Below are 22,675 nucleotides of genomic sequence, written 5' to 3'. Positions count from 1 at the left end.
CACACACACACACACACACACACACACACACACACACACACACACACACAGAGGAGACTGTGTTGGCCAGGCACCTAGCCCTCGGTATGGGGTCGTGCTTGTGGGGACTTTGGGCGTGGAGGAGCCTCTGGGGGCTTAGGACGTGCAGCTAGGGTGTCTTTAGTCCGGTTGTTCTCCTCTTTCTGCGTTTTACCCATTGTGGCGCGGTCGGGCGTAGATGCATTTTTGCATATTTCTCAATTCCTTTTTCCCTTTGTCTCATCTTTTTTTCCCCATCTTTTTTTTTCCTGCATTCGTTTAGAGTCTTTGTCTTGGGTTTTTGTTCTAAATTAAATTTGTGATTATCTTGAGTCCTTGTTTTTGGCTTAATGTACAATTTGTACTTGATCATATCATGTATTGAATTTCTTACTTTGTTACTCTCCTGCTTTCACTTCATATTAAGTAGTAATAATGTCCTGTGTTTTGAAATTATCAATTAATTATGGAAACATTAAATTTTTTTTTTTTTGATTTTTTCGTTTTTTATTTTAGGACACATCTGGCCTCAATCTTGGTTTACGAAGTTCATGTAGGGATTTATATTCTAACAGAAGATCATGATTTTTTTTTCATTTGATCCATGTGAAATTATTTGACTTACTTTTTGGGTATTGTAGAATGTTTATTAAGTTCCTTTTCTTGGGTTTGAGAATATTGAGCTGTCATGTTATTTATCATTGGTTTTTTTCACTGTAATAGTGTTCTGTCCTCTGTTACAAAATTTATACATCCTTCAGAAAGGCTATCTCACTGTTTCCAGCTTATTTTTTTAATTCTTCATTTAAATTCTTTTCAGTTAACATATACTGTATTATTAGTTTTAAGGGTATAATTTAGTGATTCATCATTTGCATATAATACCAGTTACTCATTACCATCACACCCTGCTTAATGCTGATCACCCAGTTACCCCTCCCCTCACTCACCTTCTCTCCTGCAACCCTCAGGTTGTTTCCTAGAGTTCAGTATCTCTTATGGTTTACCTCCTTCCCTATTTTTTCCCTTCCCCTATGTTCATCTGTTGTTTTTCTTAAATTCCACATATGAGTGAAATCATGTGGTATTCGGCTTTCTCTGTGTTTTCACTTTAAAATCACTGAAATTGTATATGCTGATTTCAAGAGTCTGGTGACCTAAGCTTTGGTTAATTACCTAGAAATCTGATACCAAGAACTTCAGAGAAGTGCAACATAGAGACTGCAGGAAAAATTGAGGCTAAGATTCTCAGCATGCAGCCACCATAGTCTTGAGGTCCTTGTAGTTACTATTGTCTTTATTTGGAACAGCTACTCATTTCACTGTGTGCTCCTTGAAGCTGTTCACTTTCATGAATTTGTAAAACATACTTCCTGTGTTTATTTTCCTTCCTGGTTCATATCACCCCTGGATATTATGTATATTACACTTACTTTTTCCCTGCTCCCTCACCAATGTTTCCGTTGCATGCAGTGTGATCACTGCCTGCTTCACCCCTATTATACTTCAGTGTCTGGAACAGTCCAGACGGTAAGGCCTCAGTGAATGTTAATGGGTGTGTGAACATTGAGTGTACAGTGGGCATAGTTGTGTGTCATTGAGCATTGTCCCAGATCAAGAATGAAGCAGTTAGAAAAACAGTTTGCCAAAGGTCGTAGTCTCTTGTTCTGGAAATGTCTCATTGTCATCACAAAGTTACAAAATCAGAGAAAGCAACTGCTTTGATTTGGGGATAGTCCTGAACATAATAAACTGCCACCTCCCAGGGCTGAGGTCAGAAGGGTGGGTGTGCAATTCCAAGTGCCTAAGAGGCATTTCCCATCTTCCCAGTATCTTCTCCCATGTCTCAAAGAAACCTAATGCTCCGGACATTTTGAACAATACCCTCAGCCCTGGAGCCAGGGACTGAAATGTCAACATTTCCAGCCCCCAAATACCTTATTCTATACTTTAGAACTTGGAAGACCCTCTCTTCCACATTTAGCCTATCCACATTCCCCCATTCCTCGGTTCCTGCAACTTTGTAGTTTCCTAGTCTTCATTTAGCAAATGAGTACCTACGAAGTGTCTAGTGCTAAGGATCATCCAGCTACCACAATCCACTCAAAGTATGCACGACAAATCTATGACCCTCCTTGAGTAGACAGGGGTACGTCCTGCATAGCTTCACTGCAAATGTTCTAAACCTTCTTCTTATCCAGCCTTCGGGTTGAACCCCAAAAAGCCAGACCCTCATTGCGCTACCTACTTATCATCCTCACATCTGTCCACAAAATCACACAGATTCCCCCAGCCTAAGAGATAAAACCCAAATCCTGATGCCATCCATATGGTACTTTGCCACATGGTCTCCAACTCCAGACTTGTCTTGGATGGTTCCCCCATCAGCCCCATTGTCCTGTACTGCCTGTTTTCCAATGACCAGAAGGAGTTGTTTTTCATATTTGGTCCAGTTTTCTGTGTTTATGGTAAGGACAAGCTTCACACTAGTTACTCCTTCATACAAGGTTCTAGACTGACCTTTTTGTATATCTGTTTTCTCTGCTGAACTGTGAGCTCCCAGAAAACAGCCAGATTGTGTTGGGCCCTGGCACTCAGCACCAGATTGACTGTTGTATCCCTTATGGAATCTTTGTTGTGGTTTATTTCTAAAGACATCCATCATCAATTCCTTCCCCCCTTATATGCATAAGACACCCCCTCCCCCTTCAAGAGGTAGGGTCTTTCCCTCCACCCTCCTAAATCTGGTCTGGCTTGTGACTGCTTTGAGGCTTGAGCCAGTTCTGGGCCTGTCTTTTAAGAGAACTGGAAGCTTCTGATTTCTCTCTCAGAACTCTTCTTGCTCAGCAGCACCTGCCAGTGTGTGATGGAGCCATCTAGGATGCACAGTCCAGCTGAACGTTTAGATGACAGGTGTTTCAGCAATGGCAGCAGCAGGAGAAACTCTGAGCAAGAGCTACCGAAGTGAGTCAAGGCAACACACAGAACTATGAGAGATAATAATAAGTTATTTTAAGCCACTAAGTTTTTTTTCTTTTAAGATTTTATTTATTTATTTGACAGAGAGAGATAATGAGAGCAGGAATACAAGCAGGGGGAGTGGGAGAGGGAGAAGCAGGCTTTCTGCGGAGCGGGCAGCCCGACGCAGGGCCCGAAGCGGGGCCCGACGCAGGGCTCGATCCCAGGACCCTGGGACCGTGACCTGAACCGAAGGCAGATGCTTAACAACTGAGCCACCCAGGCACCCCTTAAACTACAAAGTTTTGAGATTGTTTGTTTCATGACAATAATATACCAGACTGATTCTCTAATAATTTCTTTAAAGTAACTGTAACCTCAAAATAGATTGTCAGTCCCTTAAGGGCCCCAGTGATGTATATCATGGTTGGTTCCTTGTGTTAGGTATAGTAACTGGCATATTTATTCCATCAGACATGCTTATTGAGCAGCTACTATTGTTAGAGTAGGCAGTTAATTAGGTTCTAACAGGATGCCTGGAGGCCAGTAAAGAGGAAGTCAGGGCAGCGTTCTGGGAAGTCAGAGGCCTGTCCTGGCAGTACTCCCAAACAAAGACACAAGAAGCTGGATCAAACCAGATAGGCCTAAGATGGCAGGTGCCGTAACAGAAAACCCCTGACCAAATAAGGAAGAAAAAGCACAAAACCCTGCTTCCAAGAAATCTAGTCCCCAAGTAATGAAGATTTCACCCTTTGTAAGGACTGTCAGTAAAAGATAGAAACCCAAACCCTGGGGCATGCAGCTCGCTGTCTCTTGAGCTCCTGCTCTTACATCTTCAGAGCGTACTTTCACTTTAATAAACTTTCCTGCTTGTACGGCTCATCTGCTGTGTTATGTCTCTCCTGGAATTCTTTCTTGTGAAGAGACCAAGAGCCTTCAGTGACACTTTTGGGATGGGCTGGATTGAGGCTTCAAAGCCCAAGGTCTCCCAAGTTCATCCAGCAGCACTATGTGTCAGGCCTGTGCTAGGTCCTAGAGTTTCAACTATGCATGTGAAAGTCCCTGATGAGGGCACAGACATTCACCCAAAAAGGAAACCACAAACAAGAACATTTCAAGTCACAGTAAGTGTTGTTCATTCACTATTTGTTGAGCCTCTACTATGTGCCCAGCACTGGGCTGTAGGCAGGGCAGTGACTAAGACAGACAAAACCCCTGCTACTCCTGTGGACCTGGCATCGTGGAGGGGAGACAGACAATAAATGGAGCCTGGCGTGTTAGAAGGGATGAGTCCTATGGAGAGGAAAGAAGGTCTCAGGGAAAACCCTATGCCCCAGACCCCTGAAATTATTTGTTAGCTGATCTTAAACCTGCTTACCCTGCTTTGCATGTTCCTTCTGTTAAAAAAACAAAAACAGAATTTGGGACGCCTTGGGTGGCTTGGTCTGTTAAGCGTCTGCCTTCAGCTCAGGTCATGATCCCAGGGTCCTGGGATCCAGTCTGGCATGGGGGGCGAAAATCCTTGCTCAGTGGGGCAAGCATTCTTCTGCTTCTCCCTCTGCCTGCCGCTCCCCCTGTTCGTGCTCTCTCTTTCTCTCTCTGTCTGACAAAAGAATAAATAAAATCTAAAAAAAAAAAAACAAAACCTTAAAAAACCCCACAAAATTAAATTGAATAAATTTTAAAGATTTTATTGGTTTTAGTCCATAATTCATGAAGCCAGTTAGAATCCTATCTAGCAGAAAGGAGTTCCAAGGAGCTGTATAAAATGAAAGACTTTTATAGGCAGAAGGGAACAGGAATAAGGAAGTTATACTAGCAAAAGGAGATTGGTGTAGCAAGGTCACTTTCCCCTTAGCTGAGATCTATCAGGCAGATTACTTCAATAGTGCTGACCTGGTGATTCCTGAATGACTGGTTAAGATTCCATATCTGGGAGAGCCAAAACTGTTATTAAGTCTCTGGTGACATGGGGCCTAGGACCATTTTGTGACTCTGTTTTTGGACCTGTTACCTTGTTTTTAACAATTCGTTCAGAGACCACAGTAAAGACTCGTATCTATACTTCCTCTCTCTTTGCCTCTATACTGGTGTTTTCTTGTGTGGCCTCCCTCATGGCATGCCCTCTCCTCTCGGGTACTGTAAGAAACTATATTTTCAGTGTTGGTCATCTCCTGATCTGTTGGCCTTACTGTAACTGAAATTTCCTATTAATATACTATATTTTAAAACAGCCCCGAATGATAAGACACTTTATAGGCACTTTGAAGAGTGAACAAATAAGAATAGATGAAACTGCACTTTCTTACAATTGTTAAAAATAAACAACAGGGGCGCCTGGGTGGCTCAGATGGTTAAGCGTCATGATCCCGGGGTCATGGGCTCGAGTCCCACAGCAGGCTCTCTGCTCCTTGGGCAGCCTGCTTCTCCCTTTGCTTCTCTCTCTCTCTCTCTCATGAATAAATAAATAAAATCTTAAAAAAAAAATAAACAACAGGCCAAACTCCGTAAGACTTACACCCAACTCAGTTTCAACCTTTCCCAGGAGTTAAACTAGGCTGGAATTTCCTGGTCAGTACTAGAGAGGTAATCTGCATAAGACCCCCAGCTCTTCCTCCTGAGGGAAGGTGACCTTGCCTCAAACAATTGTTTCTTTTGCTAAGAACCTCCTTGTTCTGCCTATAAAATCCTTCCATTTTGTACAGCTCCTTGGAGTTTCCTTTGCAGAGCTCCATGTGGGCTCCATCCCAGGACGCTTAACCCACTGAGCCTCCCAGGTGCCCTTGATTTTCTTCTTTTTTTAACAAAGCTTTTAACCAGTCAGCTTAGTGGGAACTTGTAGGTCTAAATTCATTCTTTCTAACAATCAAGTGTTAACCTTAAAAATTAAACTGTCAATTATTTTACTAGTAAAAATGGGTTTATTTGAAATAGCAGACAATCGCAATATGGAACAAGTAGGTTATGGCAAAGTCATAGACAAGTTCCCAGAAGAAAGGAGATAATGCTCTTTTATAGGGGAAAAAGGGGCTGTTGGGAGGGCTGTTATAAATAAAAAGTTCAATGGAATAAATTGGGAATTTGAAGTATAATGGCCTTTCATTGGCTGGGTTGTAATCTCTCATTGGTTAGGTTCCTGGTTGGCAAGATGTGGGGGAGGGGGGAGGAAACTTTTCTTTCTCTGACTCAGGAAATAAAACAACCACTTGCAAGGTACATTTGTCTTGCTGGTCTGCAACTGACCAGGAATGGTAGGGCTTGAGAGCTTCCTCTGCTGGTCTCCTGACTCCATTTTAGTTTATTTATTTATTTTTTAAAAAATTATTTATTTATTTTAGAGAGTGGGGGCATGGGCAGGGGGAGGGGCAGAGGGAGAGAGAATCTCCAGCAGACTGCCCATTGAGCGCAGAGCCCGATGTGGGGCTTGATCTCACGAACCTGAGTTCATGAGCTGAGCCAAAACCAAGAGTTGGAGATAAGGGAAGGGGAGAGGGACTAGAAATTGAGCTCAATCCCCAGTGGACAATGATCTAATCAATCATGCCTATGTAATGAAGCCTTCATAGAAACCCAAAAGGACAGGGTTTGGAGAGTTTCAGGGTTGGTGAACTTATGGAGATTTGGGGAGAGTGGCACTCAGAGAGGGCATGGAAACTCTGGGCCTCTTTCTCCATACCTTGACCCATGCATCTTCTCCATCTGGCTAAACCTGAGTTATATTGTTAGAATAGACAGTTAATTAGGTTCTAATAGGATACCTGGAGATCAGCAACAAGGAAGTCATGACCAACTATGGGGAAGGTCAGAGGCCTGTCCTGGCAGCACTCCCCAGGAAGCTGGATCAAATCAGACAGGCCCAAGATGACTGATGCCATGACAGGAAACTCCTGACCAAATTAGGAAGGAAAAGCACGAAACCTTGCTTCCTTGCCCCAAGTAATGAATATTCTGCCCCTAGTTAACAACTGCTGATAAAAGATAGAAACCCAACCCCCTGGGACACAGCTCTCTTGAGCTTGCCTGCTTTCTTCACTTGAGTGTACTTTCTGCTTTAATAAACTTTCCCATTTGTGTCACTTATCCACTGTGCTGTGTGTCTGTCCTTGAATTCTCATGACAAGACCAAGAACCTTCAGCAAATCCTTGGGATCTGGCTGGGTTAAGTCCCCAGGGCCCAGAGTCTCCCCAGTTCACCTGACAACAATATCTTTTTATAATAAACTGGCCATCTAGTGAGTAAACTGTGTTCCAGAGTTCTGTGAATCTACGGAGGGGTTCGTGGTAACCTCCAGTCTATAGCTGGTTAGTCAGAAGCACAGGGCACAACAACCTTGGACTTGCCATGGGCATCTGAAGGGGAGGGCACAGTTTGTAGGACTAGGTCCTTAACATGTTGGATCTGATGCTATCTCCAGGTAGATAGTGTCAGAATTGAGATAAATTATAGGACCCCCCAGCTGGTGTCACAGAATTGCTTGGTGTGTGGAGACTTTCCCACATCTGATGTCAGAAGTGAAGTGGTGCTGTAGTAGAGTATTGAGAGTAGAGGAGACACACAAAAATGTGTTTTGTTTTTCCTTTACAGGTTCTTTATGAGGTCATCAGCAAGAAATGGACCAATCACAGCTGGAGATAGTACCTAGTGCTTTTCTTACTTTTTGGTCTCAAGAATAAGGATCCCAGAGAGCTTTCTGTCTATGTGGGTTATAGCAATTGTTATTTCCCTTATTAGAAATTAAAATCTGCAAGATGTTTCAGTCGTCTTTTCATTTCCAGTTTGAAAATCTGTAATATGGTTTGGCTTTTAAAGAGCTCCTAGCAACTAATCTTAAAATACTTAATTCATTTTTCTTTAAATTCTGAATGATTGGTCTCAAAATGATGCTACAACTCAACCAACATCATGATACTATAAGAAATGTTCTGTTGCATAAGACACAATAAGATCCATTATTAATACACCTATAAAGCTAAAAGGAAGATAATTTTATTTATTTTATTTTTAAAAAAAGATTTTATTTACTTATTTGACAGAGAGAGAGCACAAGCGGGGGAGGGGCAGAGGGAGAGGGAGAAGCGGACTCCCCACTGAGCATAGAGCCTGATGCGGGGCTCTATCCCAGGGCCCTGGAATCATGACCTGAGCCAAAGGCAGATGCTTAAAGGCTGAACCACCCAGGCGCCCCGAGGAAGATAATTTTATTTTTTCCAATAAGATTACCAGCAGATTTCTCATCAGAAACCTTAGAGACCAGAAGGAAAACTAAGTGTCAACCAAGAATCCTATATCCTGCAAACTGTCCTTCAAAAATGAGGGAGAAATGAAGACATTCCCAGATAAACAAAAACTTGCCCTACAAGAAATGATAAAGGAAATCCTCCAGACTGAAATGAAAGGACACTAGACACTAGTAATTAGTAACTAGACAGTGGTAACTTGAAACTATATGGAAAAGTAAAGATTTCTGATAAAGTTAAATATGTAAGCAGTTATAAAAGCTAGTATTGGGGCACCTGGGTGGCTGAGTCATTAAGCATCTGCCTTCGGCTCAGGTCATGATCCCAGGGTCCTGGGATCGAGCCCCGCATTGGGCTCCCTGCTCAGCGGGGAGCCTGCTTCTCCCTCTCCCACTCTCCCTCCTTGTGTTCCCTCTCTTGCTGTGTCTCTGTCAAATAAATAAAAAATAAAATCTTTAAAAATAAATAAAATAAAAGCTAGTATTATTTTTACTTTGATTTGGTAATTCCACACTTTTTCTATATGGTTTAAGAAACTAATGCATAAAAAACAATTACTAGTCTATGTTTTTGGACACATAATACATAAAGATGCAATTTTGTGACATTAATAACTGAAAGGGGATGGGGATGGACTTGTATAGGAAAAGGGTTTTTGTATGTTATTGAAGTTAAGCTGTATAAATGTAGAATGTTATAACTTTAAGATGTTGCTATAGACTGAATGCAACAAAATTCTGAATGCATCCAAAATTCACCCTCAATGTGATGGTATTTGGAAGTGGGGCCTTCAGGAGGTGCTTAGGTCATAAGGGTGGAACCCTCATAAATGGAATTAGTGCCCTTATAAAAGAGATCCCAGAGAGCTCCCTCCCCTCTTCTGCCATATGAGGACACAGTGAAAAGAGCCATCTATGACCCGGGAAGTGCATCCTCCCCAGACACCAAATTTGCTGGTGGCTTGGTTTTGGACTAAGAGGCCTCCACAGCTGTGAGAAACACATTTTTATTGTTTATAAACTAGCCACTCTATGGTATTTTGTTATAGTGTTAGATTAGGCAATTAGGTTCTAACAGGATACCTGGAGATCAGCAACAAGGAAGTCATGACCAACTATGGGGAAGGTCAGAGGCCTGTCCTGGCAGCACTCCCCAGGAAGCTGGATCAAATCAGACAGGCCCAAGATGACTGATGCCATGACAGGAAACTCCTGACCAAATTAGTAAGAAAAAGCATGAAACCCTGCTTTCCGGCCCCAAGTAATGACTATTCCACTCCTTAGTCAACAACTGTCAATAAAAGATGGATAGAAACCCAACCCCCAGGGTGTACAGCTTGCTCGCTCTCTCTCTCTCGCCTACTCTCATAACTCGAGCATACCTTTTGCTTTAACAAACTTTCCTGTTCGTGTCTCTAGTCTGTTGTGCTGCATGTTTGTCTTTGAATTTATTCTCGTGACAAGACCAAGAACCTTTGGGTCTGGCTGGGTTGAGGCCCCAGGGCCCGGGGTCTTCCCAGTTCACCTGGCAATAATAGCCTGAACAGACTAAGACAGAAGTTAAATATAACCCCTATTATAACCACAAAGGAGATAGCTACAGACCATATAAAAAAGGAAATGAGAAGAGAATTAAAATGTTTCACCGCAAAAAATCAACTAAACACAAAAGAAGATGGTAATGCAGGAAATAAGGGACAAAAATGATGTAAGGCATATAGGAAAAGCGTAGCGAAATGACAGAAATCTCTCTTTATCAGTCATTACTTCAAATGTAAATGGATTAACCTCCCTAATCAAATGACAGAGATTGGCAGAATGGATAAAAACCAGATCAAGTATATGCTATCTACAAGAGACTCTAGATCCAAAGACACAAAAAGGTTGAAAGTGAGAGAATGGAAAAAGATATCCTATGTAAATAGTTAAGAGAGAGCTGAAGTGGCTATATTAACATCAGACAAAATAGATATTAACTTTATAGAAGTTACATTAGACAAAAAGTTACATTAGACAAAGTTACATTAGACAAAAAGTTACATTAGATAAAATAGATATTAAATTTTTTTTAAAAGATTTTATTTATTTGACAGAGAGAGAGAGATAGCGAGAGCAGGAGCACAAGCGGGGGAGTGGGAGAGGGAGAAGCAGGCTTCCCGCTGAGCAGGGAGCCCGATGTGGGACTCGATCCCAGGACCCTGGGATCATGACCTGAGCCGAAGGCAACGCTTAACAACTGAGCCACCCAGGCACCCCAAAATAGATATTAAATTTTAAAAAGTTACATTAGACAAAGAAAAATTAATAAAATTTTTAGCACAACAAAAAGATATAACAATTATAAACATTTACAGACCTAATAACAAACCATCAAACTATATGAAGCAAAAATTGATATAACTGGAAGGACAAACAATTCTACAATAATGGTTGGAGCTTCAATACCCCACTCTCAATAATGGATAGAAGAACAACCAGACAGAAGATAAATAAATAGAACAGAAGGCTTGAACAACACAATAAACCAACTAGATCTAACAAATATATACAGAACACTCTACCCAACAACAACAGAGTAAACATTCTTCTTAACTGGACATAGAACATTCTCCAGGATAGACCATATGTTAAGTCACAAATTGTCTCAACAGATTTAAAACAAAGACAAAATATCATACATATCTGCCCACAACAGGATGAAGTTAAAAGTCAATAACAAAGAAAATGAAAATTCACAAAGTTGGGTGAATTAAACAACACACTCTTGAACACCAGTTGACCAAAGAAAATAATCACAAGAAAAATCAGAAAATATTTAGAGACGAATGAAAATGAAAACACAACATACCATACTGATGAGATGCATTGAAAACAGTGTGAAGAGGGAAATTTATAGCCTTAAATGCTGACATTAAATAAGATCTCAAATCAATAGCCTAACTTTACGTCTTAAGGATCTAGAAAAAGAACACATTAAACCCAAAGCTAGCACAAAGAAGGAAATACTGAAAATTAGACTCAAGATAAATAAAATAGAGAATAGGTAAACAATAGAGAAAATCAATGACATCTAAAGTTAATTCTTCAAAAAGATTAACAAAATTGACAAACCTTTAGCTGGATTGATTGAGAAAAAAAGGACTCAAATTATTTAAATCAGAAATGAAGGAGGGGACATTCCTATTGATCATACAGAAATAAAAAGGATTATAAGAGAGTGCTATGAACAATCTCATATGCCAACAAATTGGATAATCTAGGTAAATTAGACAAAATCCTAGAAATAGATACCCTACTGAACCTGAATCACAAAGAAAATCTGAACTGACCTATAACTAGTACGGAAATTGAATAAGGAATCAATAACCTCCTGACAAAGAAAAGCTCTGAATCTGATGGCTTCACAGGTGAATTCTACCAAATACTTAGAGAGGAACTGACACCAATCCTTTTCAAACTCTCTCAAAAAATTGAAGAGAAGGAAACACTTCTTAACTCATTCTATGAGTTTAGCATCCAGATACCAAAGGCAGACAAAGACATTACAAGAAAAGAAACTACAAACCAATATCCCTTATAAACCCTGATGCAAAAATCCTCAATCTGTATTGGATCCTTGGCCTGTGGGGAGAAATTCACCATAGAAAGGAAAGCCAGGTGGAAGCTCAAAAATGTACCCCTGGCAAAGAGAGAAAATGCTGTATTGAGGGGAGTGGCAGAGATTAGTGTCATCCTCAGGGGTCTAAAAAATGCAGGGATAACATTACCATCATGTCTGCTTAACTCACCAGTCTGGTACCATCGGGATGTGGATGGACCCTGGTGGATGACAAAGTAGATTGCAGACCCAAACTGGCCAGCACTTTTTTTTTGGTATACGTTTTTTACTTTTAATTAATTAATTAATAATTAAAAATTTTAAAAATTTATTTGAGAGAGAGAGAGAACTAGCAGGGAGGAGGGGCAGAGGGAGAGAGAGAGAAAGAGAAGCAGGCTCTCCGCTGAGCAGGGAGCCGGACGCAGGGCTTGATCCCAGAACCTGGAGATCATGACCTGAGCCGAAGGCAGACACTTAACCGACTGAGCCACCCAGGCGCCCCTATTTTATTTATTTATGGGGGGGGTAAGGAGGGGCAAAGAAAGAGGGAGAGAGAGAATCCTAAGCAGTCTCCTTGCCCAGCACGGAGCCCAACCTGGGGCTTGATCTCACCACCCTGAGATCATGACCTGAGCAAAAATCAAGATTCCGATGCTTACCCTGATGAGCCACCCAGGCGCCGCTGGTTTTTACTTTTATAAGTGACTGGGCAAAATCAAAGAAGAATAACATTTTGTAATGTGAAACTTAAGAGAAATTCAAATCCCGTCATTTATGAATAACGCTTCATCAGAACACAGAGGGACACTTGCTCGTTGACGTGTTGTCCAGCTGCTTTGGCACGTTACAAATCACAGGGACCTGGTTTTAACACTTCAGTGTTTCAAGTGCAGCCTGCTGCTGAGCCGCGTGAGCCTGCTACGTGAGCTGGAAAGCATCCAGCACACGACTAGGCAGTCATCCCAATATTCTCAACTCCCAGGGAAGCAACAATCATGAAAACTGGAAAATTTAAACAGGAATATCTCAACACAGCCAATTTTCTCTATAAAAATAAAAGTTGGAAATGAGGCTGCAGCCAAAGTAAGTTGCCAAGTGGCTCATTCTTTTGCCGAGTGAGGAAAATCATTTACTGCGAGTGATTTAATTCAATCATGTTTGATCACAGCGGCCAAAGAAACGTGTTCAGAGAATATAAACTTGTTGAAGATTATTAGCTTTTTTGCTCCATGAAGAGAGGGCCAGTTAATTTCTAAAGATGCATAGCTATCCAGCAGGGGGCAGCATTACCCCACAGAGCCAACCCCCTCGCTGGCCGAACCGCCCTTTGGAGGGCCTGAAGGGTGGATATATGTTCATTTGCCAAGATTTAATAACCAACGTATTAGCTTCCTTAATCTTCATGAAAACCCTGTAAGACAGGTGTTGTTTTTATCCTTTTTACAAATAAGAAAGCTGAAGTTCAGAATGGTTAAATCTAGCCAAATCTAAGCCATTTGTCTGACTCCAGGACCTGTATTTTTATTTAAGAAAACAATTATAAAGTGCTTGCTATGTGCCAAGCATGATCTAAGCACTTTGCATGTTTGAGCTCCTTTCATCCTTATGCTAATCTCAGGATTGAGGTACCATTATCATCACCCCCAATTTACGGATGAAGAAACTAAGATACAGGGTTACCACTTTTCCTAAAGTGATTCCACCAGTGAGTGGCAGCACTGGGATCTGCGCTCACTCTGGTTCTGGCCTCTGAGGCTGGCAGGCCCCTGCTTTCCGCTGATGAGCTCATCGTATGAGGATAGGCCAGGGCTTCTCAAAGTGGGGGTTAGTGTCATCTGGGCCCTTCCTAGACCTGCCGTTCTGAGGCCACACCCCAGACCTCCTAAATCTGAAACTCTGTGGGAAGAGCCCAACACTCTGAGTTTAACCAGCCCTTGAGGTGGTTATAAACCGTGCTAAAGTTAGACATCGGAGGTAATGATTCTCACTGTGTTCCTCCCCACTCCAGCGCCCTCAACGCACGCAAGTGAGAATGTAACACACATCTTCAGTCTATCCGTTGAATAAGGGATGCTTTTCAACAGCCACACATGTTATGGGTAGAAGCAAACGTGTTTGTGCTGAATCTGGATCTTAGCTTGCTTTTAATTCCCAGGAGCAAATTTTCTGGGATGTAGTCTTGGGCTACCTAAGTCGCAAATTATTACAACAGCCATACCCTTTCTGGTTCCTGCCTCATGTCTGTGTAGCTGTTCTCTCATTATAAAGCTTTTTTTCCTTTTCTTCTTATAATTTATCATCATACACAGAAATGATGATTTCCACCCAAGTGTCAGAACTTGTGGTCCTCTCTGGGGGGGCTCTGTGCTTTACTCTGAGCTAGCACTTTCCAAAAAAGAGATGCTGGTCAGATTTCTACAGAAAGGCTCGGGAATAGTGCTGCTCTGTGTGGCCAGGACCAGGTGAGGCAGGCGGGGTTCCCCCAACTGGCTGGGTAAAATGTAAGAGAGCTGCCAGGGTCCGAGGGATTCACCAGCTCCCTCAGTAACTCCCTAGTCAGGCTTCTGAATTACTTGGCTACTTTGTATGAGGGGATAAGGAGGTAGGACAGCGGGGAGTGGGGACTGCTGGATTCAGAGCCTGAGCAAACAGGAAGTGGGAGGCTGTCTTTTCCTCACCCACCCACCCCTGTTTCATTTATCTCTGCTTCCTTCCTTTATTTTCTTCTTGCTGTTTATTGTCTCTTACCTGTTTTTCTACCTTCTTTTCCTTTTCTCTCTCTTTATCCATCTTTTCCTTATCTTTTTCCATCTCTTCCTTCTCTTTTTCTTTTTCACAAAACAGAGGCCATTTGTGTTGTACCCGTTCAAATCCAATCAGGAGAGGAGCCACATACTAATTTGACCAGAGAGGGTTTCGTACAGTAACCACCCCCCCTCCCACCCCATGTAAAGTTTCGCTTTCCACAGTTTCAGTTACTGAGGTTAACTGAGGTCTGGAAGCAGATGATCCTTCAGACATATTGTCAGAAGGGCAATAGTAGTCTAACACTAGGTCACAATGCCTACATCATTTGCCTCACTTAATCTCATCATGTGGGCATTTTATCATCTCACATCATCACAAGATGAAGAAGAGTGAGTACAGTACAACAAGCTATTTTGAGAAAGAGATCACATTCACATAACTTTTATTACAGCCTAGTGTTATAATTGTTCTATTTTATTATTAGTTATTATTGTTCATCTCTTACTGTGCCTAATTTATAGTTAAGCTTTATCACAAGTATGTATGTCTAGGAAAACACATAGTCTATATAGGGTCTGTTACTGTCCATGGTTTCAGGCATCCACTAGGGGTCCTGGATTGTATCCTCTGTGGGTAAGGGGGGACTGTTGTATTAATAATTACAGTGGGACTGGGACGCCCGGGTGGCTCAGTCGGTTGAGCGTCTGCCTTCGACTCTGGTCATGATCCCGGGGTCCTGGGATCGAGTCCCGCATCGGGCTCCCTGCTCAGCGGGGAGCCTGCTTCTCTCTCTGCTTGTGCTCTGTGTCTCTCTCTCTCTGTCTCAAATAAAGATAAAATCGTTAAAAAAAATAATAATTACTGTGGGACTGTATATACAATGGACTATTACTCGGCCATCAAAAGGAAGGAAATCTTGCTGTTTGCAATGACGTGGATGGAACTAGAGGGTGTTATGCTAATAAGCAAAATAAGTCAGTCAGAGAACGACAAATACCATAGGATTTCACTCATACGTAGAATTTAAGAAACAAACATAAACATAGGAGAAGGGAAGGAAAAATAAAATAAGACAAAATCAGAGAGGGAGACAAACCATAAGAGACTTACAACTCTAGGAAACAAACTGACAGTTCCTGGAAGGGAGGTGGGTGGGGGGATGGAGTAACTGGGAGATGGACATCAAGGATGGCACGGGATGTAATGAGCACTGGGTGTTATAGGCAACTGATGAATCACTAAATTCTACCGGGGAAACAAACAACAACAACAAAACCAATTATGGTGGTCAGAGTAACAAGGATTGACTAATAAGAAGGAAAGAGAACTCTGAAGAATACAGAAATAGCAGATATAAGGGGCAGCTTCCACTGCTCATGCTGAGAGAGGGTACCCAAGGAAGGCCTCCCCACCTGTTGAGGAATGTGATAAAAAAGATGTGAGCTGGACCCAAGCACTCCGGGCCTCCTCACTCCCCGCTCTGTTCTTGGAATGTGGGTTCCACTTGGCATGTCTGTTCCAAGAGGCTGCACCAAGGACAGCCTTGAGATGATGATATGATGCTGAAAATGCTTGCACAGTACATGAGACTAAGCCCAGTTAGAAACTCTTTATAAACTTTTAAGATTTGGAGGACGGGTGTGGGGATCCATTGGTCTTGCTGCATCCAAGACAAGCCTCCTACATGAGTTGCCTTTGTTATTATTAAAATTGCCTCCCACCAGCATGGAGTAGCCTGCTTCTTTCTTCAGTCTCAGCCTGCCTTCTGCATATGGGGGCTGTTTCCAGTTACACCCGGAAAGCTCCTGAGAGGATTGCTCCCACTCCACACCTTGGTAAGGAGACCACAGCCATGGCTCACTGGTTGTGGAGAAGGTGCTGTGGTGCCAAGCTGAGGAACTTGCTGGAAATCCATCCTCTGTAACTTTTTCTACATCTGCCCTCCAGGGTGCTGGGAAAGCTGACGTACCATGAGTTCGTCGTATCACTTAAAAATAGTACCAGCTAAATGATCACAGAATGCTAGGACATCATTTATTGTGAGACAGATGCATCCTGACTTCAGAGAGAGAATAGAGTTTGATTGTAAAATCAGGTTTGTCTTAGAATCGATGAAATGAATCCCTTTCTCGGCAGCCACAGCCTCTGCCCTTGCTCAGCTTCTGGGTTGCTCATTTCTGATCTGACTAACCTTGACCTCCCTGCTCTCTGTCTCAACCTAATCCTAAGCCTGGAAGCCACCAACACAGGGTCTCTTTTCTTCTCTTCTGCCTTTCTGTCCTATTCCAAACAGGACAAAGTCAGGGAACTTGGAAACCCAGGCCAATCTGGGTATCGGGTGTGTCAGGGAGTGATGGGGTCCAGGGCAGACCGATCAGGAGCCTACATCTTGATGGTGTGTGAGACTTCCGTGTAGGAAGTGGGCATTCCTGGAGGGCATTCAGCAGGGCAGTGACATGTCAGTGTGGAAACAGACAGCAGGGGATTAGGGAGGCAACAGGTATTTTCTCTAGTTTTCCCCAGCCCTTGGAGAAAAATAGGAGTCAGGTAATACAATGGACTTGAGTCTCTGATAGCAGAACCACAGCAACCCCAGCCACCCCCCCGGGCCCCCCTTGCTGTTGCCACTGAGCAGGGTCCTGGCTGCTTGAAGAACTGCAGGTGTGGCTCTCAGCGGGGGTTCCCAGCTGCAGTGGGACAAGCAGCTTCCTCCCTCCACCTGTCCCGGCCTTTGAGGTGCAGCCCTGGGTGACTTAGAGTAAGGCCAGGGACGGCGTCTCAGCTGTCCAGTCCAGAAAGTTTTAGTGATCTGTGTTTTTTACATTAAAATCTTCTGTGCTTTTTTTTTTTTAAGACAAAATGTTTAACTTGAAAAATGAAGGGTGTTACCTCCTAATTTTTTCTTTTTTTCCTGAGAGCCAGCACAGCCATCCAGTCAGTTAATTGAGAGACCAGGATGTGCATCACTTTTCATTAGGCCGTGTCTCTGATTCATAACTTCTGAACTCGTGAGAAGTTATTATTAGAGTAGAACTAAAGGGGTGCCTGGGTGGCTCAGTCGTTAAGTGTCTGCCTTCGGCTCGGGTCATGATCCCGGGGTGCTGGGATCGAGCCCCACATCGGGCTCCCTGCTTAACGGGAAGCCTGCTTCCCCCTCTCCCACTCCCCCTGCTTGTGTTCCCTGTCTCACTGTATCTCTCCCTGTCAATAAATAAAATCTTAAAAAAAAAAAAAAATAGGGCGCCTGGGTGGCTCAGTTGGTTAAGCGACTGCCTTCAGCTCAGGTCATGATCCTGGAGTCCCTGGATCAAGTCCCGCATCAGGCTCCCTGCTCGGCAGTGAGTCTGTTTCTCCCTCTGACCCTCCTCCCTCTCATGTGCTCTCTCTCATTCTCTCTCTCTCTCAAATAAAAAAAAAAAATAGAGTAGAACTAAAGGGCCTTACCTTGCTGGAGTAAAATTTTAACTCAGATTTAATCTTCCAGTTCTTAGACTTATACTTTGTCATGTCTGCCTTGCGGATGCTTTTTCTGAAGCTGATAATAATGGCATGATGCTCAGTAGGGAAGGGTGTAATTTGCCAAAAGTTAAAGACATTTTATTTTACTTTTAAAACATTTTTTAAATTTAAATTTAATTAATTTACATATAATGTATTATTAGTTTCAGAGGTAGAGGTCAGTGATTCATTAGTCTTATATAACACCCAGTGCTCATTCCATCAAGTGCCCTCCTTAAAGCCCATCACCCAGTTACCCCATCCCCTCACTCCCCTCCCCTCTAGCAACCCTCAGTTTGTTTCCTATAGTTAAGAGTCTCTTATGGTTTGTCTCCCTCTCTGATTTCATCTTGTTTTATTAAAAATATGGAACGTTTCACGAATTTGCATATCATCCTTGCACGGGGCCATGCTAATCTTCTCTGTATCCTTCCAATTTTAGTATATGTGCTGCAGAAGCAAGCACAAGTTAAAGACATTTTAGCCACTTAATTGTGAAATGCATTTCCATCCAGAATTTTCCCAAAGTCATGGTGGTGCCTAAAGGATAGGATTCAATCTTTTGTATCCTTAAAGCTGAAAATCATACTGAGATGTGTATTAAGCCACACCACCAGGATATAGACACGAAATTCATGTAACTACTTTCTTTTGGAAACCCTCTGCTAGCATACTGGTCAAACTGGTCATACTGGTCATACTGGTCAACTGGTCAAACAGGAACCCCTTCTGGGTCCTGGCACTACTCTTGACAATGGGGGTAAACAAAGTCTCTGCTCTTGAGGATCTTGCTGGGCCAATGAGTAGATAAGTTAATGGCAGGTACTGATAAGAGCAGTGACAAAGATAAAATAGAGTAACATGGGCAGTGAGCGGAGCTGATTTAGTTAGGGTGGTCAGGGAAGGCCTCTGTGAAGAAAGTGATGTTTAAGTTAAAACCTAAATAAACATCCTTGTCAAAAATTGGCCCAGCCATCAACCATTACCACCACCAGTAATCTTAAGCAGAACTGAGCTAAGAGGTGGTCTCTCCACTGGCTGGGCAGTTGTCCAGAGTGCTAATAAATAAGAGAAACAAAAGATCACTGGAGGAATTCAGCAAAGTGTGACTCAGTCCTTCTGACAAAGTTGAGGAGAACTTCCCAGTGGGAATAGAAACTGCTGGTCAAGTACAGGAGTTCTGCACAGCTGCTTGCAGCCTCAGCCCACCCGATTGGAAAGGGGAGGGGCAGGGCAGATCACAAGGAAGGAGAGATTCCTTTTAGTGAATTTAACTCCTTCAGTATGTCTCTCAAGAAAGTCACTGCTTCAGAAAAATTATGAAAGAGAACATGAGCTCTCACCTCCTGGAGGCTTTCCTTGAGGATGGGTCCAATTTTAGAAAAAAAGTTGATATAGCAACTGGCTCCCAAGGCAGTAAGAATTGCCACTTACAGGCCAGTTTCACGTTTTTCTGGAACATTCTATGACTTGCCTGGTTGAGATCCTCTTCCTCATCCCCAGCATAGATGTTGTATCATCTTTTTCTTAGGAAACAAAGAGTTGATACATTTTACTATTATTTTTCGTTGTGAAAATGTGAATTTAAAAATACGACAACCAAGAGAGAAGGATAGACAGAAAGGCACTTGAAACTTCCTACTTCCAACCTTACCATAGAGATTACTGCCTGTGGACACTAGGAATCTAAGGGGCATCTCCCTGTGACTTGACATGCATCTGTTTCCATTTTTCAAAAGAATATACCTTTTGTGATTAAATATAAATTTATTTAATAACAACACTTAATTCTGTCCTTTTAAACTCTTTTCAATGAATGTAGGCAGCACTACCATCATGTGGGGGCAGTCATCTATAAGTAAACACTCAGGTATGGACACACATACATTAAAAGAAATCCTTAAATGGTTGGAAATGACTGCACTCCCATACTTACACTAAACAGCATGAAATCTAGGGCCTTCATTTCAATATAATGACCTTTCATATTAAAGAAAAACTTTTATTAGCACAAATTTAACTTTTCAACCTAACTTTATATAACTTGGATTTTATAAACTTAACTTCATAAACTTAAATTTATCACTTAAATTTTAAGTCAGTATTGAGCCTGGGTCAGTGACCTCTCTAGCTAAGTCAAAACCTACCAATAAGAACGTGAGAACAAGATGTATTCCCTGAAGGAAAATGATGCACATTCCCCAGGTTTACAATGCAGCAGTGGGAAGAAAATAAACGAATTTAAACCACCTAGTACACTATTCTCATAAATCACCTTTGCCGTCACCTTAGGAGGTCAGAGTTTTTACCTGGTGGTATAATCCAAATCATTCACATTCTTTTCCAAGCCTTTTTTGGTAGTCTGATCTTTACTGGGTAGCTACAGTTTCCCACTGACCAGTACTATGGGCTAGGGAGTACTAAGAAACACCCGGTGAATGGACTGGCTTTCAGGAATAGTACTCTACTCTCAGTGGATTGCAGTAGCCTAATTTCCACCTGGTAATCATCATCAATCAACATGGTTTATTCTTTTTTTGTTTAGTGGCCCAAAGATCCCCAAATGGCCAAGGGCATTCTCAGCTTTCAATTTCTCTTTTACTTGATTAAAAAAAACAACAACAGTCATTAGGGAAATATGCAGGCCCCAAATGCAAACATTCTAAGCGTAGAGCATGACACGTTGGCTCAAACCACACCCTGTACCCACCACTCAGATCAAGAAATAGAACATTATTAGTACTCCAGAAGCCCCTCTCTGGATCACTTTTCCCATAGGAGAGCACAAATCTGGCTTCTCAAACCATAGGTTAGTTTTGTCTGTTTTTGAGCTGTGTATGCACAGCATGTTCTTTTTCGACTCTTTTTTAGCTCCGCATTATATTGATAAGATTAATTCATTTTTGCAGCTATAAATTAGTTCCCTTGCATTGCTGTTGGAATACACCCAAATTAACGTACCTGTTCATTGATAACGGAATTATCTGCTGATGGGCATTTCGGGTGTTTCCAGCTTTAAGCTATTTCAAATACTGCTGCCCCAGATACTCCTGCATATCTCTTGGCGCACAGGCACATGCATTTCTGTTGCACATATCTAAGGCTGTATTCCTGGGGTCTGAGGGAATCTCCAGGTTCTACTTCTGTAGATTCTTCCAAATCATTTGTCCAAACTGTTTGTACCATTTATAGTGTATGAGAGTTTTAATTTTTCTACATTCTTGCCAACACTGGCTTTGTCTTTTTAGATAGTGGAATTATAGTGGTTTTGACTTGCATGTCTTTGATAACAATTGAGATTAAGTACCTTTTCATATGTTTCTTGGCCATTTGAGTATCTCTATTGTGAAGTGAATATCTTGCCTATTTTTCTACTTATCTTTTTCGTTTGGGTCTTCCTTTGTCAAATATGTAATTCAAACATATTCTCACTTGTCTTGTCTTTTACTTCTCTTAATGCTATCTTTGGATGTTCAGATATTCCTAATTTTGATTTACTCCGATTTGTAAATGTTTTCCTTAGTGGTTAGTGCCATTTGTATCCATTAAGAAATTATTTCCTGCCCAAAGTCATGACGCTGTTCTCCTATGTTTTATTCTAAAAATCTTTATTGTTTTACTTTTTTACATTTAAGTCTGTAATTCACCAAGAATGATATTTTTGCATATTATTTGAGTAGGAATCAAGTTTCATTCCCCCCCTTGTTAGTACATAATTGAACCACAACTTTTTTTTCACTTTTTAAAAACATTTAAATTCAATTAATTAACATAAACTGTATTATTTGTTTCAGGGGTACAGGTCTATGATTCATCAGTTTGGTTTTTTTTTAAAAGATTTTATTTATTTATTTGACAGAGAGAGAGACAGCGAGAGTGGGAACATAAGCAGGGGGAGTGGGAGAGGGAGAAGCAGGCTTCCCGCCGAGCAGGGAGCCTGATGCAGGGCTTGATCCTAGGACCCTGGGATCATGACCTGAGCCGGAGGCAGACGCCCAACAACTGATCCACCCAGGTGCCCCTATGATTCATCAGTTTTATATAATACCCAGTGCTCATTACATCACATGCCCTCCCCAATGTCCATCACCCAGTTACCCCCTCCCTTCCACCCCCCTCCACTCCAGCAACCCTCAGTTTGTTTCCTATGATTAAGAGTCGCTTATGGTTTGTCTCTCTTCCTGGTTTCATCTTGTTTCATTTTTTCCTCTCTTCCCCTATGATCCTCTGCCTTGTTTCTCAAATTCCACATATCAGTGAGATCATATGATAATTGTCCTTCTCTGATTGACTTATTCTGCTTAGCATAATACCCTCTAGTTCCATCCACGTCGTTGCAAATGGCAAGATTTCATTTTTTGATGGCTGCATAATATTCCATTGTATATATATACCACATCTTCTTTATCCATTCATCTGTTGATGGACATCTGGGCTCTTTCCATAGTTTGGCTATCATGGACATTGCTGCTATAAACGTTGGGGTGCAGGTGCCCCTTTGGATCACTACATGTATCTTTGGGGCAAATACCCAGTAGTGCAATTGCTGGGTCATAGGGTAGCTCTATTTTCTTTCTTTCTTTTTTTTTTTTTTAAGATTTTATTTATTTATTTGACA

General features: G+C 41.9%; 1 long non-coding RNA gene and 1 other non-coding gene across 2 annotated transcripts in view; both read right to left on the bottom strand.

Moving 5' to 3' along the window:
* Positions 1-22,675, bottom strand: part of LOC115944427 (uncharacterized) — a 36,254-nt gene that overhangs the window by 6,959 nt on the left and 6,620 nt on the right. The gene's annotated exons all lie outside the window — the stretch shown is intronic.
* On the bottom strand, positions 18,418-18,523 carry LOC115944428 (U6 spliceosomal RNA). Its single transcript, XR_004078983.1, has one exon. It is a non-coding gene; the product is annotated as a U6 spliceosomal RNA (small nuclear RNA).

Source organism: Leptonychotes weddellii, chromosome 6 (genome assembly GCF_054177405.1).
Source record: "Leptonychotes weddellii isolate Sample4059 chromosome 6, ASM5417740v2, whole genome shotgun sequence".
NCBI lineage: Eukaryota > Metazoa > Chordata > Mammalia > Carnivora > Phocidae > Leptonychotes > Leptonychotes weddellii.
This window is presented reverse-complemented; position numbering and strand designations above follow the sequence as displayed.